Source organism: Aythya ferina (genome assembly GCF_964211825.1).
Source record: "Aythya ferina genome assembly, chromosome: 1".
Taxonomy (NCBI): Eukaryota; Metazoa; Chordata; class Aves; order Anseriformes; family Anatidae; genus Aythya; species Aythya ferina.
Window position 1 is genome coordinate 97,568,242 of NC_140296.1, and position 19,453 is coordinate 97,587,694.

Genomic DNA, 19,453 nt, shown 5'->3' on the forward strand with positions numbered 1-19,453 from the left:
ACAGAAAACAGAAAGAGTGTGATCTAGAGGGAGGAGGATGGTAAACTGGAGTAACAAATTGTTGTCTCTCATTTTAAACTCTTCCAGTTGGTTATCATATGACATAGGACTAAGATAAGTAACCTCTGTGCTTCAGTTCTGCTTCCTGAACAAAGAGCATTGACATCTTGAGCATAGACATCTTGTATGGTTTCTTTAGAAACTCTCAAGTGAAACAAGCTTACAAAAGTATTCCGGCTGATGACCTGGAAATGGAAGGCTTGCTTTCAGAGGTGATACCTGAATAATCAGTTTCTCTTTACATTTAAGAAATCAGTTAAAAATAAAATAAAAGGCACCCAAGCCCAAAAGTTCATTTTAAGAAAGAACTCCTTTTTTTCTTCCTTCCTTCCTTCCTTCCTTCCTTCCTTCCTTCCTTCCTTCCTTCCTTCCTTCCTTCCTTCCTTCCTTCCTTCCTTCCTTCCTTCCTTCCTTCCTTCCTTCCTTCCTTCCTTCCTTTCTTTCTTTCTTTCTTTCTTTCTTTCTTTCTTTCTTTCTTTCTTTCTTTCTTTCTTTCTTTCTTTCTTTCTTTCTTTCTTTCTTTCTTTCTAGTCATTGGCTGTGTATTTCTAATCTGAAATCCATTCCCACCCTCACCCTCCACCTTTTTTTTTTTTTCTTTCTTTCTTCCTGATCACTTAAAAAAATGGCACTTTTTTGTTGTTTTTCTTATAAGGTAGTCTTTACTTTTGTAAAGATGCAAACACTTGCTCAGATCTGCATACCACTAAGTAGTCTTAGTGAAGTCATAGATCTAAATTCATGCTCACTCTCCAATATCCTGAGGTCGATGTTTTTGTCTCTGTTGGTAACAGGGCAGGATTTTTAACTGTAATTTTCAGAAGTAGAGTGCATAAGAACTAAACATCTATGCAAAAGGTGGTAACATGAGGTAAAGGCTGCATAATCATTTCACCAGACGGTATTCTGACTGTACTTATTTACAAGCTGTATTTACTATAATTATATTTTCTATCTACTCTTCCTTATTTTGGGTGTGTAGTCGGCCACCTAAGAAACATACCATTCTTCCAGCTGTATGAATTATAAGCAGAGAAAACACTTCTCAGGCAAGTTTGAATGAAGTGTGTTTGCAAGAGTATTTGAATTTACACTACCCTTTCTCCAACATTCCTTTAAACAAAAGCCACTCTGATTAATGTTAGTGGAAAAGTGGCTGAAACATGTTTGAGTGTGGCTGAATTGGAATTTCAGAGTTTGCAAACACTCCCACAAAGCATTTACCCATTACAACTTCCATCTATCAGTAATTCAACTCTCAGTAAGCTCATAGGTTTCAGGGATTTTTATTCTGACTATGTGCAAAGTAAAATCCAAAGTTCCTTTCCCATTGCAGTTCTGTGTATTTCCTTCTCTGCTAAAACAGGTCAGTTAAGTTATGAGTATAGTGAAATGCCTTTAGGATTTCTGCAGTTAATAGTCTATGCATCATTGAGATGTTTACATGTTTTTATTACTTAAGATCAAAATATGTTCATTTTGGTTAGACATCATGCTTTAGAAAAATGCTCTCCAAATCCCAGACAGTTTTTAGTTCCTTCAGTTCCTTCCTTATTTTTTTTTATTTTTTTTAATTTTTTTTTTTCAGAGAACAGTCTTTGCCAAGCCTAATTCTGATTCAGCAGAAACAATAAATAAATAAGACTGTCTTTAAGTTGCAGAAAACAGCGATCATTATGCTGCTGTGACCCATCAAACAACCAAAGGGCACTGGCCAATTCAGTCCCATTTCATTGTCATTTCTGGTATGATGGTGACTCTGGGCTACACCCAAGAAAGGTGAGTCAGAACTCTACAATAAATATTGTAGATCTAACACTGAAGAGGCTTTGTCCTTACAAGCACATTATATAATACTAAATATATATACACAAGTGCTGAGTTAAAAAGAAGTCAGTGACTTTAACATGTCATATCTGTATGGAGGTCATTGAACTTTCTTTGAAAAGTCATTTTTTCCTATGCCATCTGCTTTTCTCATGATTTTACCCCCCTTAACCCATATGAAATGGATGTGTATTCAATCTTGAGCTAAGCATGCTTGCAGTGATTGAGAAATGTCTAAGGTCAGAGCTTACAAAAAATTCATAAGGGAAGCAGCAGGCATAAAAGGGAGGGTTTTTTAAAAGAGAGTTCATGAGCCTCTGTATGAATTGGGCATGACATATTCATGTTAGTGACTTCATTTATTTAATGTGGTTCCAAATAATTGATACCAGTACAGTGATAAAAGTACAGACACTGCCAGAATTGTGATAATGAAGAGCCTCCCTGCTGATTTCATTCATGGGGCTGTTAGTCTGCTGGGAAAGATCTCTGATGAAAACTGGGCTGCAGCAAATGCCATGAAATAATCAAAGGCACAAAGCCCTTTACCTGAGGGGAGCTTGGTCAGGGAGTGATTCAGGGAGACCAAGGGAAAAATACATTAGCTGAAAAACCAGGCATGGCTTTAAAAAATATGTGATCCAAATTGTGAGGATTCACTTCAATACAGAAATCTATCTGCTGCATCCAAAGATCCATGCACAGCCCCCAATTATGTGGCTCCAACAGCTAGTCAACTGCTATATCAACAGTGCTCTTACCTTACTCAACGTAGTTCAAACTTACCTGATCCTCATCTACCAGCCATTTGTTCTCTCTGCCTTAGATTGTGAGCCCTCAGAAACGGCAGTTGCTTTTTTATTATATGCTGAGCACAATGGGCTCCTTGTTTGGGCTATAGAAAATAATAATGTAGGCTCAAGACAGCCATACAAGTGCTGAAACTGTTGATGTCAAGAGTCCTAGAGAGAAATTGAATATTAATAGGAATCTAAAATCCTTTCCAGGCAAAAATCCCATTTGTCAACTCTGTTCATTTGTTTCACTTTATGTAAGTGTGTCAATGGTTGATTAAAATTCATAAATGTGCAGTAGAGTTACTGGATAAATGTTGAGTTATTGTTTACATATCAGAGTGCGCTGAAGGCAGAAGTCTACATGTTGAAAATTGTGTCGAGAGGAAGGGACCATGATGTGAGTCACCATCATGACAGACTCACCAAACAATCCACGATGTCTCTGTGTAAACTCTGTTAGCAATTAATCACGTTACAATAAAATAAAATAAATAACATATCTGCTGCTTCTCACCCATGTTTACCTAGCTTCAGCTTCTAATGCCTGCATCCCTTGATGATTTTTTTCTACTAGATAAAGGAGCTTCAGCTATCTGAAATCTCTTCCTCATGTGGGTAATTGTGATTTTTTATCTAGTCACCTTAATTCCTTTTGCTATTCCTTCTCTTCATTACAACTAAATTAGCAAGCTATCTTTATGTCTCTGGTACTTCAGATTTCAAATCTGGGTCATAGCATTTTACTTCCTTATTCCACTCTTGAAGTTACATGGAGTGCTTACAGATAACTACCTCCCATGTCTTCAACTAGACTTCCAAAGTTTTCTAGAAACAGTGTTTCTAGAAAAAAATAAAAATAAAAATATTATGAATAACATCTTATTCACTTTAAAACAAACCCAACTTCTGAAGAATTCACAGGGACCTGCAACTTGTTCTGCAAATGGTTTGTTAGGATGTGCCTGCAGAAGGCAAGATTGCAGCTGTACTGTGCAGTTATGGTTCACACATTTGCAGTGTGTAGAGAATTGGAAAAGGCATTCTGCTAGTGGAGTTAAGCATAGTTTTTAAATCAGGTACATTTGGTGAGTAACATTCTTTAAATAGGGTAGGCAAGCAGTTGCTGAATAGTGCTACACCTGTGTTGCAACAGAGTCTGAAAATAGCATGAAAAGGAGTAGCTCCTTGGTGAATAAAAGAGGATTATTGCAAGTGTGGCTTAAAAGTGCCACCATTCTTTGAGAAAAGGGTGCAGAAAGAGACATTTCTGGCACGGTACACAATAAAACATCAGTACAGGACAGAAGTGCAGCAAATATGGAGATGCCTTCCCACAGCTCAGAGAGAACAAAATGATCAACACAAATAGGCAAGTGAACATTGTCTGCCAAACAAATATTGCCTCTAAAACTGTGCTGGCTGCCTTTTTGTTGACAGAGCTTTCTAATACAGATTAAAGAAATTTGGGGAATAAAGGCGTAGTGCGATATGCATATAGAGATACAGCTGTTCAGCTCGATGAGAAAAGGAAGAAATTTAGACACTACTCCCCACTAATTAAATTGCCAGACTTCCTAAAATATGGGTCTTGCCCAGATTACAGGATTTATACTGCTGAGTAAAAGCTGGCCAGGGAAAAACTAAGCACTAGCCTCTGGACTGGTGACACTGCTTAACTATTAATCCACACCTAGTTTTCTCTGGGACTTCAACAAGCTCTGCCCAAAAGACAGTTTGTGATCTCTGCTAGCAGATGACAAGGACCAGACTGCATTGAGTTTGACTTCTTCCTTCCTGCACAGTCCTTTGCAACTTCGCATACTCCCATGCAATCTTGTGCTACACCCTGTGTCATACCAAGAAAGCACCAAGCACCAAATTAGAGACAGCACTTCGGTAGTCTACAGCACCTTTTAATTGCTTTGAACCAGTGTCCTCATCCCCAGATAGTAATAGGCAGGAGAGGCACCACACAGGGCAGGAGACAGGACAAAGCACCATGCAGCAAAGGAACAGGCAGTCTGCTCCTGTGGGCAAGTAGCCCTCAGAGGTTTAGAGGTGAGGCAGCCCATGCCATGCAAAGTTTTGTGCTGAGCATTTTTCCCTGGTCCTCCTTTATTTAAGCATGTAGGAGTATCTAGCCAAACCATTTGTGGGCTGAACTCAGAAGTCTACTGTTATCGGTGAAAAGACCTCTGTTAAGACAGTGTATCTGGGGTTAGTCACTCACCTGATTGCAAGAATATTTTTTAAAGAGAGGACCATAGTAGTCATGGATAGTTATACCTACTCCTAATCCAGCCAGGAAAACGACAACAGTTTACCTAGTGATGTTAGAGTTGGTTGAAAGTTTTTATTAAAACTATTTTACTTTGGAAAATTTCATTTTGACAAACTATTTGAATAAATGATAAAAAATAAATGGTGTTATTTAAATAAATAATAATAATACAATGGCAACAATAGCAGTTGAAATTAAATAAAACATCATACTATAGAAGTGCTTTGTTTCTGACATTTTCTGCATGAAAAGTTTCTTTTTTCAAAATTCATTGCTATTCTTAAATTTGAAATAAAAAAAATAAAAGGAAGGATCCAAATGCAAACAAAATATTTGCATTTAAACATTTTGGGCAAATAAATTATTTTCAAAATTTAATTTTGCACAATATTTGGGTTGTTTTGCTTTTGTTCCCACTTAATTTAATATGAATATTTAATATGATATTTTATATGTCAAAATTTTTCAATCCTGACATTTTTAATGGAATGGAAAATACATTTTACAATTGACTTTAATTTGTATGCTTCTGAATTGTTGTATCAGCTTTTGGCTTCGCGTTCAAAATGTCACTTAGTGGTGGCACTCTTCGTTCTTGAAAAAATAACTATTACAAATACACAGTACTTTTAAAATACAGAAAGGTGGGTGAACTTTGTTGGTGTTCCCTCACATGAACCAGCTTCGGAAAGAGGATACAGGAAAGAAGCAAAGCACTGACTAGAAGGCTTCTCTATGGCAAGCTCTTTGCACTTGCTCTTGAGTTCTTGAGCAGGATCAGTCAACAACCGTCAGCCTCCTAGGAAACCACTATCTATATCAAGCTGGCTAACATTAAACCAGGACAATACAGATTAAGAGCTTGATGCAATTTCATCTGGAAAATGACTAAGTCAGGACTTGGAGTGATTGCTCTGGAAAGCAGAGGTTCAGCTAAAACTAGCTGCAGTTGCCAGTAATGTATTGATTTCATATGCCAGCTATAGCATTGATTGTCTTCTGTCTGATTCAGCCCTCTGATTTCTATCTACTGGAAGTGCAGAAAAGCCTCTCATGAAAAATGTTTCAGCTTTTCTGCATCATCCCACCAAATAAACCCCATACAAGTATAAGGCACACTTCACCGTAGTCAGAGCTTCTTCAAACAACCAGAGCTTAATGTTTTTGAAATAAGGTTTCCAACAAGAGTTCCACATATTAATAAGGTCAATTGAGGGCACACCTGCAAATGCAAGGGTATTGACTACAGGCAAGTTAACCTCTCTGGGCATGATCTAGCCCATCTAATCCACTGCCCTTTTCCCCCTTAGTAATAAAGCATCTGGACTCCTAAAGGAATTTGTTTTAATATATTTTGCATTATGGACTTTTACCTCCTGATGTTACTATAAGTTAGATTTGCTAAACATGAGCATAGTAGTTAGATCATTTTTAAAAGCTAATTGTGTTTTTGTGCTAATGAATTATTCATAGTATAATCATATAAATCCACTCTCCACATTGATGTTTTATTTTGCATACTAATCTGAACATTTTGCATTTTCCAGGTTTTGATCTAGAGATGATCTTTGATATTGACCTATCCATGAATATAAGGTTTGTGTTGCCCTCAGTGTTCTGTTCTTTAGACACAGCCAAACAACACATACATTTCACTAATATACTAAGAGGCAGGCTTTGTCTCATGACTCATTCTCCTCTAACAAACCTTCCAGTTGTTACTTATTGAGGACCTCCAAGAGATTTTCTATGAACTGATGTCAATATTTCTGTAGGTTAGCTACAACATCCATGTACTCATATTTCACAACTTAAGTCTTCTTATGCAGTTTTCTGTTCTAATTTCAGTTACTCTTTTTGCTTCAACAGCCAGAGCAATGCATCCAGAAGTCCCAGGATGACATTAAGAAGACAGGGATATTACCTTGATCTAAAGAACAAAGCATTGGCGGTTGTATAATGGTAGGGGCATACTGAACATCATCATACATGTACTACTGAGACAATGTATGCGATCATTATATCCAAGATTTGTTCCTTCATTTTCCAGAAATAGCTTATGTCTCGAAGTTTTTCATCAGCTTCAACCAACAATGGCTTGAAATTCAAATAGTGAAAGAACTGATTTTTTTTTTTTTTTTTTTTTTGAGGATTTAGTATTGAAGGAGAACTAGTGCTTGGTTAAAGTTGTGTTGAAAGTGAACAATTTAGTAGAAATTTGACAAATTAACCATTTGCAAGACACTGCAGTTTTGTTCTTTGCAAACCCTAGTCATTGATGAGGATTCCTATTTGAACTAATTAATATTATCAAGCTGATGGTTAGAGGGTACTCAGAAAATCATGCCATCACTTATACACTTTCATCATGACCTTGTTGAAAGAGCATTCTTCAGTAATACAAGGGTAGGATATTTTATTAAGAAAAAATAATTCCAAGGAATAGTGAAACCATAGCCCGAGAAGGCCTTTTTGAAGCAAATTTTGCTTTTCCTAAGCTTTATCCCTTTTCCTTTCAGAAGCTGAGATGTGTATCTCCAATGAGATGGAGAAATAGAAGGAAAGACTTCCATGAAGTAACCTGTGTAATCCTGACCTGGTGTAGTTAACAGGAGGCATTACTGACTTCTGAAAATGAAAACCTTATTCTGTACAAGATGAAAAGGCATTCAGCTTTCCTTGTTAGAGAAGGGCAATTAGCTTGGAAAGAGTAAATTTGTAGGTGAATGGAAAGATGGAACAGATTTTCAGTCGTTCAAGATCATACCATTCTCATGTTCAATGCTTAGGTCTTTCACCCCTAAGATACATAAGGAAAGATTGTGCAGAGGTAGAAAATCCCACTGCCGCATAGCTGCCTAGGTGTGCAGTATCTGATGCAACTTCTGCTAACATGCACAGGTTTTATTTTCATGCCTGTAACCAGGAGGCTGAGGGGAAATGTTAATTAATACGAAGGAGAAAAATATTGCCAGAGGCCAGCTGCTGTCTGAATTGATAGAGTGATTCCAAACTCTAGATCGGTAAGACTACTCTTAGTTTTATCTCCCGTGTGCCTTGGGAGAACCTCAGCTGTGATCAGGGAAAAGCACAATTCCAATAATAACTTTCTTGGTTAAGAGGCTGGTTAGAGGAAGGCTCTCTGCAATGAGGCTCTAAACTGGTTTGGGTCATAGGCTTTGTCTCGGTGATGGTATGAACTATGTGTTGCTATTAGCAAATACTCTATGAACTTGTACCAGGATACGGAATTCAGTCCCAAACACTTCCTCTTATTCATAACAAATGAAGTAACAGAAGTAACAGAGATTTACAAAGAAAGGAGAAGATACAGTAACAATAGTAAGGCTGCACTTCTGTATGTAGAGGTCTGTTGTGTTTAAAGAACTGCTGCTGCAGAAGGTGATGTCTGAGAAGAAAAGAGTCCAGATTGACCTTCAGGTCCCTAAGGTGTATTACTGAAGAGATGCGTCTTGTCGGTGAAGTTTGAAGTTTGTCATCCCCCAGACTGTAAATATTGCTGTTTGACTGCAAGTTGGAGTGTTTTCTTTCAGCAAAGAATGAAGCTCTAACTCCTAAATTTTTCATACTTAATTCTGCCCTTTGAGCAGTTGTGTCATAAGCAGCACAAAACAATTGAATCTCTGTTTTAATAGTATGGTTTCTCTAATCACTGAAACAAATGAACCAAAGTAACTTCCCATTTAATTTTGATCCTTATCTTGCAGCTTGCTTAAACATTCTAGTTCTGTGACTTTCCAACATCAACAGATCTGTGCCTAAAGGAACTAAATATCTGAATTGGAGGAGCTTATCTCCTTAAAATAATACCTGTCATATTGGTAAGACTAAAATTATATACATTTAGAGAGTATACATTTTTATAATCAAGTTTTAAAACATTTGTAAATTAATCAGTCTACTTTTTCTGATAATTTAGCAAATCTTATATACTGAACTGTTGCAAATAACTAAATATGTGATAATTATTCTAATATCTATTCTAATATTGCATCGTTATTTTAATATATGACAAAAGTTGTATGTTAAATTTTCTTCTGACATTTCAGAATTTTTTATAGGATTTACAGAGGGAGAATGAACAGCCATGCAATCAATGGCTTTGCAGCTGAGATAGAGTCACCATGAGGTCACTGTTCGACAGATAAATGATGAATTTTTAAGGGTGGTACTTTATTCTGTAACCTTTTGACTTTTAGAATTGCCCTTGTAACAGACGTCCCTGAGCTTCAGTAAATAAGTGAAATGTGAAAAACAGAAAACAAGGCTTATTATTTGACCTGTTTGTTAGGAAAAGCTTCTTTTGTGTGTACAGTGAGCCTAAGTAAATCCTTGAATCAGGATTGTTGTTTTCTAACTAACATCAGAAATAAAGCTTGCATCATGTCAAACTCATCCTGATGAGTCAAATTCCTCATCTCTGTGGAAAAGTTGTACAGTTTGACCAGGACCATGAGGTAATGTACAGTAAATAGGGGGTGATAAAGAAATCCTGCTGACAGTAATAATGTGATTCAGCCTCTAATGACTCAGGGATTTAAGAAGTGTTTTGGAGTAGACTTCAATTTACAATTCTCCTTTGAATTACTTATCATTAATCCCTCCCAGCTGAAAGCCTCTCTCCTACACCTCAGAAAGGGGTAGCATCTTGCCAGAAAGAAATGTGGATAACATTTTGCTCCGAGTGATAAATATTCACATACATGTAATAAAGCCTCAATGCCAGAGATGGTTTGACTTTTGAAGTGCCGCAAGCAACCGTAGGCCACCCAAGGTGAGGACCACCCCCTCCTTCAATAGTCCTGCCAGGTGGTGGACCCCTGGGAATGGAGTGCCTTTGTCTTTCTTTTGGCATTTGTAAACTTCAGTCATTTTCAAAATAGCCCCTGGTTTTGGTGTGGCACATTTTTGCCTGCCCAAATCTAAACATAACTCAAACCTGAGGTTCTCTTCCAGAAACATGGAAGGCTGATGACTACTAGGGAAGTAACAGGGCTTCTTTGCTTTTACCTTCTCTTTTCCAAGTCTTAGCGCGTGTTTTTCCAGTGGGTCCTCTCTGGCCTCATCTCTGTCTTTCACATTGGTGCCATATACACCTTTAAGAGGTGAAATATGAATTCCTAGTGACTTTGCCTGATATTTGCAGTGTCCATCATATTCAGTGTCCAGTATTTTAAAAAGTCAGTCCTTGCATGCAAAAAGAAAGCAAGGGAGCCAAGATCACCGCAAACGTAGAGCAACAACAGCGAAGAGTAGGTTGAATTAGAGCATTGCTGTTTTGCAAAGCAATTCTAATAACTATCCTCTCCTTGCTGCAACTTCCTTTCAGGTAGTTGTAGAGAGTCAAGAGGTATCCCCTTAGCCTTCTCTTCTACAGAGTAAACAACCCCAATTCCCTTAGTTGCTCCTCCTAAGTCTTCCTAACAGTTGTTTTTCTTGCTTCTTACTGAGCTGCTCTTAGAAGACCAAAAGCCTTTAAAGTTTAAGCTGAGACCTGTCATACTTCTAGATGTTAGCTAGACCTCTCCAGGCTTCTGGAAAACTGGAGAATTAAGACACTGAAAAACTTCTGCTATAGCCTGGGTTTCTGGGCTCCTAACCATGCCACGGGAACCTTATAATTTTGTGGGCTGCTAAATTTTTGGTAGTCCATACAGAGGGACTGCCCCAGAAATGACCTCAGGAATCTGGACAAAGCAGTTTCTATTGACTTCCTGATGTGTTTGTTTTTTAGCAGAGGTTCATCTAAATTCATGTGTTACTGTGAAACATTCTGCTATTGACAATTTGACATGCTTAATGGAGAAGCAAAACAAAAAATTTTGTTTTTAAATTCTCAAACATCTTTATACTTTTTCTAGTTCTGGATGGAAAACAAGTAGTATGTCTGCAAAATCAGAGACTGATATTTGGAGTTTTGGCCATGGTAATAATGCCTCAGTTTCCCAATCTGTAACTTGTGAATAACTCTTCTTCTTAGATGAATATTGTGCCTCCCAGTCTAATTGAGGAGCATTTGGGATTCATTAGATGTGCAAAGAACTTCTCATCTCATGCCTGCAATGGGAGATGGGTTGTTTGTGATGCTCCTGTGAATCTTCAAGCCTTACTTGTCTGACTTAAGACTGTAGTTTTGCTGCTTTGATGTCTTAGGGAGATAACTTAAACTCCCTGACATAGAAAATCAAGTTGAAACTTATTTCTTTCATGTGGTGTCTTATGAATAGGTGCTGTGGGTGTTACATTTAAGTATATGATGCTTGTACTTCTGCAAAATACCTTTAACACAGTCTGTGTGGGTGAGAATGATTTGCCTGTAATCTTTGATTCTCTTCTTTTTCTCCACCGATTATATTCTTCTAAGAAGGGAGTGTGTCAATGAGCATTTGTGAAAGTTGGGAAGGTTAATGTTCTGTTCTCAGGAGGGTTTTGGTTCCTTCTCTTCTGTCCATATTGGTTACTCAGGCTAGATTGTTCAAGAAGAAACTACAATTACAGTCAATTTTCCTTCCATCAAAAAGTAAAATTTGCTAATCTGTCGGCTCTGTTGATTCAAAGATCTTATATGATTTTCTCCTACACAGCATGAAGACAAAGAAAGGGAAAAGCAGCAACACTCCTGTAATGCTTGTAGTCACCAAATTCTCTGCAAATTCTCCAATGTGCTATTTTATTTGCATGAGATATAAACAAACTCTTCCTCTACCTCTCCATATCTTCAGGTTGTAAATGCAAGAGACAGACTGCACTTTTTTCTTTTCTGCAAACTCAGCTCCCTTCCATACTCCACTTCCACACAAAACTTCCACAAGATGGAGGTCTTTTGGCAATATGGTATATAAATATTTATTGCTCTGCCATAGAAAAGAGTTTATTTCTCTTCCCAGGGGCATTTGCACCATGAAACATTATGAGTTCTGAATATTTAACTGCATGGTAACTCTACTACCAGTTCCACCTCTTGTCATTACACAGCAGCTGAACATTACATTCTTCCTCAGGGAGGCTGAAGTCTTCTCACACTTTCCTGGGGCATGTTTTTCTGGAGTCACACAGACTTTTTTCTTACTAACTAGAAACATCACAATGTCAACAGACTAAATACCAAGTATCTAAATTTGATAAAAGTGAGCAAGCCATCTTAGAAATCTATTGTAATAAAGTTTGTTGTTGTATAGATCTCTGTTTCACTGTACTGCCAACCAAGTCAAGCAAGCTTACAGTAGAGACTTTTGCTTCCAAAACCAATGTCTTCTTTCTCACTAATGACGAACTTTCATGTAGCTCTGTCTCAGCAAGTCTATAGAGACAAGAGTCTCTATAGCCTTTGAGACTGTCGAATGGATCCAATTTCTTTTGCGTAGGGGGCAATGGTGCTACATTCACCTTAGCAAGCTTGAGACAGCTTTATTGCAAGGAGGGCAATGATTTCTGTAGTTCTTGCTGCAGACTTGCTCAGACTCTATGGCTTTAAATAAACTCAGTGGGCCACTGTTTTCTGGCATGCCTCATAAATCTGTCTATATAAGTCTCAGTACATTCTGCCATCTATTACTCATGTCCATATTAGAGATAAAGTAATTCTCTTTGAACTTCCACTGCTGCCAAAAAGCAGCACATCATAATGCGGAACAAATCCTTCTTCATGTTACATCCCCTTTATTTTTGTGTTTGACCCTTGTATTTATGTGGTGGGGAAGAGTTTGCAACTTTGCTTGGATGGCTTCTGCAAACTTTTTAAGCTCAAGCAAAAGAGGAAGAAAGTGACTTTGCAACACTTCCTGAAGCGAATAATATCTTTAGAATAATCTTTTGGAACAATTCTTGCTCTTTTGTTATATACCCTGGAGCAAATGGGTGACTGATTAATATCAATTAGCTGTATTCGTGGGTGAGTTCATAAAGTTTGGTTGCTTACACAAGCTTTAAATGAATCTTTGCATCTTTGACACAAAAACTGCACTTCTCTAGAGACTTTGGAATAAATTTCCCTTGAAAGTTCTTGTCTGAAAAATTTCTTGCTTAGCTTCAGATTTCCTTTATTCCTCACAGTTTGAAGACACCTTTCCTTTTCTCCAAGTCCAGTAGCCTCCAGTCAGAGGCTGCAGATGGACAGGAAAAGCCGGAACTGCTGTTTGCGTACTGCAAACTTAATCTCTTCACTGCTGGGTTCCATTTTAGAGGACTAGGCAGAGCTTCTGACATTTGCCTTGCTTGGGCCAGAGTGCTTTCTCTAATTAGAGAGGTAGTTTAAGTTATCTTCTCATTGCAGCAATTAACACTTGCAGTGACTGCCAGACAATTTTGTAATGATTCAGGAAGAGCATCCAACTTCACAGAAAGCTGTAGTGTTCCAGCACTTCTTTGTCAGAGATGAAAGTTCACATTTCAGCTAGGAACAAGCTGCTCCAGAATGCCATCAGACCATCCTTGTGCATAGTGCATAGTGCATAGTGTGCTGTATATTAATGCTCTGTTATAAATAAAACATTAAGTTTATCCCATACATCTGATTTTCACATCTAAGTATACCCTATACAGAACTGGATTACAGGTGGGTATGTAGACAAAAAGCATCATAACAAAGGCAGACAGTAGACTATTCCACTTAATTCTGTGTAAATTAGTATTTCCTGTAGCAGTTTACTCCAGTAAAATCCACCCATTTGACTGTCCTATAAACACTGAGCATGAGCAATATTAATGAATTGTTTCCGGCTTATTTAAAGAATCTAAGTAGGGGGAAAAATGTTTTTAACATTCTCAGTTTTGTATCTCTTAACATCAAGCAATAGAAGCAAAGGTGCGCTAAAAAGCAGTTAGTGGATTGCTTTGACCCCCTGGCATGCACATGGCTGATAATCCGTCTGGTATTCTATGTCACTCTTCTTTTCAAGAGATTTTATGGTGAATCACTTAAAATACACATAATAGTTATCCTGCTTCTCTGTGGATTGCCTTTTTTAGCCCTCATTTTATATCAGAGCATACTTCATCTCAAGTGCTCACCTTTTAGGAGAGGTATGAACCATAATTAGGTGTATGTTGCAATAGATTGCTGTTAAGGTATGTTTACGCATTAAACTTTCAAAAATGCAAGCATACAGCGTGATTTTTATACCAGCTTAATAGGCTGCATCACTTTTTATTTTAATTTCTTTCAGTGTGGCTTAAGACTACTGGGAATCAGCTTAAACTAAGTAAGGTTAAACCAATTTTAAACTTGAATAAGTGTTTACATACTTATCAGTATTGTTTTATCTGGATTGTTTAAAAGTCTTACAGCTCTCTTTTATGGTCAAGGCTTCCATTAATCCTGTGCAATCCCACTGAAGTCTGTAGACATAACTGAGAGCAGAATGTGGCCTATGACACTGTATTGGCAAAAACATCTATCTGAGAAAAAGAATCTTTCAAATAAATTCTACTGAAACTGAAACAAGTAATATTTTAGTAGACACTGTTCTGGAAAACATTAGCCCTCAAAGTGACGAATAAGTGAAAACAGGATTGTAATGCAATCATAACCAATGCTGCTGAAACTTGCCAAATACATAACATTTAATAATATAAAGTGACAGCAATCTTGAAATCTGAATGCTTTAAAAATACCCACACTCAAAAGTAGGTAGAAAAATAACAGAGTAAATTGAGATGATTCATGTAAAAATTCTACATGTTTGTATAGAAAGAGTAACTAATTAAATGAATGTTATTAAAAGCTCCCAGCTAAAAAGAAGCTAAATGATAACCACCATCAAACCAAATTTTAAAAATAAATCCTCTGCTTAGAATGGAAGTCAATGAATGTCATAAATTCATGAGTGTTGTACTCCATATTCCTAAATAGTTAGACTGTATCCCCAATGCAAACAATGGCAGGCATAAGGAAGAGCTGCAGTAGTCAAGTCAGACAAACAAAATATGGATTAAAGTTTTAGCAAGTGGGCTAGAAAGAGCATAGGTCTCAGCCCAGACAGATTCCAAAGACAGTAGTAAGACACTTTAATTACATGATTGATGTGAGCTTCAAAAGAAATCACCGAATCCACAATGACCCCAAGGTCACAAGCATTATCTGAAGGATAAAAGAACTACCACAAATGGAAACTACCACAGATGACACCTGAGACCTCTGCACCAGTGAACTAATCAATAGCAACTCAGTTTTGTCTGTGTTAAGTTTAACAAAATTTGAAGCTACCCATGATTAAATATCACAGAGGCAATTACACAAAACATCAAACTTCTTTGTAGGCTCTGCAGGGACTGAGAGGATATCCGAATATCGTCTGCATACAAATGACACAGCAAACAGGGTGGTGGAATAATGTTAACTAAGGGAAGTGTATAAATAGAAATCAAAGTTGAAACCATAGGAGAATCACAGCATTCTTAAAGAATAAATTTCCTCCAGCAAAAATAAATTTTATCAATAATTATAAGTAGCGAAGACAAACTGGTCCAAGCTCCCAAATGAAATGAAAGAAAGGACTAAAAAATAGTCATGGGAAAGTTGACATCTAGTAAAACATATGAATTGTTAAGTAATTTGAGTATTTTATGCACCTTCATTAATACTTCTGGAAGCAAGAAGTCCTGGTGAAGTCAGTGGCTGTACTTCATTTAAAAGCTATAGCTTAAGCTATGTAGAGGCATTAGTGATGCCCTCGGCCTTTCTCCATAGACATCAGTATTATTGTTGAATTGCAATAATGCTCTAATATGGAAAGACAATAGCCATTAAATGATATTGTTTCCTGAAAGGCAGTGCTGTAATGACTTCCAACATCTCATCTACCTTTGAAATTAAAAAAAAAAAAAAAAAAAAAAAAAAGACAGGAACAGAGAGAAGTGTAGAGCTAGGTCCTTGTTAAAGGAAGGAGGGTAACTTTGTATGTACCTTCAAGCCAGGTGGAAGCTCAACTTGTCAGGGAGACCACCAGAAAAGGAGTAAGGAAATCTAGGAAAAGTCCACAAGAGGGATAAAAAAATAAAATAAAATAAAAAAAATAAAAAAAATAAAAAGGCCATTTCCAAAAACTTACTTGAGATTAATAGTGATTTATGACTGAGAAAGATGATATTAATTAAATTCAGCAGTATCCTTATCACTTAGGCATGATGCTAATACATCTTGCTTGAAAGAGTATACAAATTACCTGGAAAAAAAGACTTTTATCTCACCTGCTTTTTTTGTGTTGTTGTTTTTTGTTTGTTTGTTTATTTGTTTGTTTCCTAGCTTGTTTGCATTTTTTTGACTAAGTTATTGAAGGATCTGAGCTAAAAGTAATCACAACAGAATATGGATAGAAGATTAAAACTTAATAAATCCCAAATGGCTTGCAAGGAAGGGCAGTGGCAGAGTTCAACAAAAGGCAATGTCAGAGACTACAGCTTAATATGTTGTTCAAAGTAAAAAATAAAAATAAAATTAAAAAAAAATCAGTGTATCTGCTACCTAAATAAAAACCTGTGTAGAAAGGCAAGGGTTTTGTTTGTTTGTTTGTTTGTTTTGTTTGCTTGCTTATTGTGTGTGTATTTTAGAGAGCTCTAACTGATCCCACATACAGCATAGAAAACAAATGCAAAGATAGATGTTCCTAGGTATCAGAACTGCAATTCTTTTTTTCTAATAGATTGAGGTGGAGAGAGGGATCAGCCATAGAACATATGTTTTCTCTGCCACCTTGATTTAGCAGCAAAAATTGACCTCTGCTCTTCAGTTCAAAAGTCTGGGCCTTCTGTGAGCTTACATAATTAGATGTCAGCTGTATGGCAATAATATAATGAAATTCAGGTGTGGATTTACCAGGATGGCCAAGAGGGATGTGACCTCCTTTGCTCCCCCACTTTCCTCCTCTCCCTTGTTCCACTTTATGCACTGCTGCCTGCTGGTGTTCTGAGTCCTGTCCCCTTGTCTGCCTTCAAAACAGGGCAATCAGTTCCTGGTGTCTACAACGTTTGGGACTGAGATTGAGTGCAGGAATGGGCTCAGAAAGCCTGGCTGGACTTAAAAACATTTCCCAAATCCAGGCACCTATCACAGCCATGTTTCAAGCATTGAAGGGAAACATTAAGTGTTTGCTTTCCATCTCTGCCCCCATGGCCTGATATCTGTGGGAAGGAAACTTAGGCAGGTGCACAAGCCATAAGGGTGTTTGGCTTGTTTAGGTCTGGTCCCAGAACTGGATAATGAGCACTAGCAGAGATTCACGGCAAGCTAAAACTTCAGTGTGTGATTCCACTTGAGTAATACCAAATCCAGGATAAAAAGTGAGTAAATATTGATAAAAAAGAAATATCTGCATTTTTTGTGTCCAATGCATTTTGATAGCAAAGACTGAGGGAAATCCACTCTGCATCCTCCTAGTCAGAAGTTTCTGCACAGAAGAAGATCCTAGTTCTAGTACCTGCTTGCAAAGGAATTTAAACCTGCATCACCTGTAGCTGAGGGAATACTTTTTACATATGTTTGGAAATATGTCCTTATTATAACTAGTGGACCGTGACTGTTTCCTCTATTTTTTTATAGAATTGTTGCTTTGTTTTCAGTGGTAGGTTGTTTTGTAACAACATTAAGAATGCAGTTATAGTATTTTGGCTGGAGTTAAAAAGAAAATGTTATTTGACTGTAAACAAATAATTTTAGATCTGAAATAAAAACCTAAGAGGAAAAATGACCATGTAGCAAACAAAAACTCTCAGTAATCCAAACAGCTGAGCATGAGCAACAAAAATTAAATTCACTTGTCCACTTTGGCTGAGATTTTCTTAACTTTTTTGATTTTCTTAACTCTTTAGAAAAACAAGTCCCTTCTTTAAATCCCCTTCTCTCTGTGTGACGTATAAAAACCCTTTTCTGAAAGCTTTCCCAGGTCACTAATTCTTTTATAACATCTCAAGCTTTCTACAAGGCATAACATGTAAAGCAGAGTTTAGTATTTCATGTTCTCTCTTTATTGCCATTATTACAAGGAGAAAATCTGTCATGGTCCCAGAGTGACCTCTCTAGTTCTACTTGGTGTTGCCCTGCTTTATGGTTAAATATTATTTAGATCAGAAATAGGATGAGTAAACATTGATATTAATATACCACTTCTGATTATTTTTTAACGCAATTTTTATGGCTCTAATTTTGGAATTTCCCGATATTCAGGTTTCAGAAAGTTGAGATTTAAACTGCCCTGTTTTGCAAATCCAGAAGAAATAGTCTCTACCTGTTTTTGGCAATGTTAATATTCTATCCATATTAATAGTCTACATATATACATTTTATTCCATGGTTCCAACATTGATAAGATTACTTTTCAGTGGGAGCAGTAGATTTGGAGTATCTGCTCCAAATAGAGAATCCTGTTATGTCTCTTTTTTCTAGGTTTTCATATTATATTAAATATAATTTGATTCCCTCATCCAAATCACCAATAAGGATGTTAAAGAGTACGGGCCCCAACACCAACCCCCATTGGTCGCCAGCTGGATTTCACTCCCTTCACCACCAATCTCTGGCCCCAGCCATCCAGCCAGTTTTTAACCCAGCAAAGAGCATACCTGTCCATGCCATGGGCTGCCAGCTTCTCTAGGAGAATACTGTGGGAGACCATGTCAAAGGCTTTGCTGAAGTCTAGGTAGGCTACGTCAGCAGGCTTTCCCTCATCCACCAGGCAGGTCACCTGGTCATAGAAGGAGATGAGGTTGGTCAAGCAGGACTTGCCTTTCATGAGCCCATGCTGACTGGCCCTGATCCCCTAGTTGTCCCACATACATTGCATGATGGCATTCATAATAACCTATTCCACCACCTTTCCTGGCACTGAGGTCAGGCTGACAGGCCTGTAGTTCCCCTTATCCTCCTTATGACCCTTCTTATAGATGGATGTCCCATTAGCAAGTCTCCAGTCACCTGGGACCTCTCCAGATGACTGTGACCAGATGACGGAAAGCATCCCAGCAATCACATCTGCCAACTCCCTCAGCCAACTCCCTTGGGTAGATCCCATCTGGCCCCATGGACTTGTGACAGTCCAGGTGGAGCAGCGGGTCTCTGTTTCCACTTGAACTGGGGGCGGGGTTCTTCTTCTCCCCATCCCAGACTTCCAGGTATTGATATTCCTTAAAACATAATTGTATTACTTGAGCAAAGATCATACAGCAGACCCCCTCAAGATCTGTCTCTGATGGCGTGAGAAAGCAGCGCATCTGTACTCCCAGCCTTGTGATTAAACTTTTCACTCTAATTGCAAAGGATACAAAAGCAAATATTTGTGAGTTCTCCATTGGTAGCAATTCACAGTCCAACATAAAGGATGCAAGCAGCACAGAGCAATGAAAACTCAACAACAGATATGGTTTTCTAACCCGTAAATTTAGTTTTGTGATGAGTGAAATCATCATTCTACCATACTAAAACAATCATGAAAGAACTTATCTCATACAAATTCACCCTGTCAGCCCTGATGCACTG

General features: G+C 37.6%; 1 long non-coding RNA gene across 1 annotated transcript; it reads left to right on the plus strand.

The window, feature by feature from the left end:
• Positions 1-1,656: 1,656 nt before the first annotated feature.
• On the plus strand, positions 1,657-8,500 carry LOC311430403. The gene is made up of 4 exons (XR_014688768.1): positions 1,657-1,839; positions 6,513-6,561; positions 6,835-6,927; positions 7,485-8,500. It is a non-coding gene; the product is annotated as an uncharacterized lncRNA (long non-coding RNA).
• Positions 8,501-19,453: the final 10,953 nt, after the last annotated feature.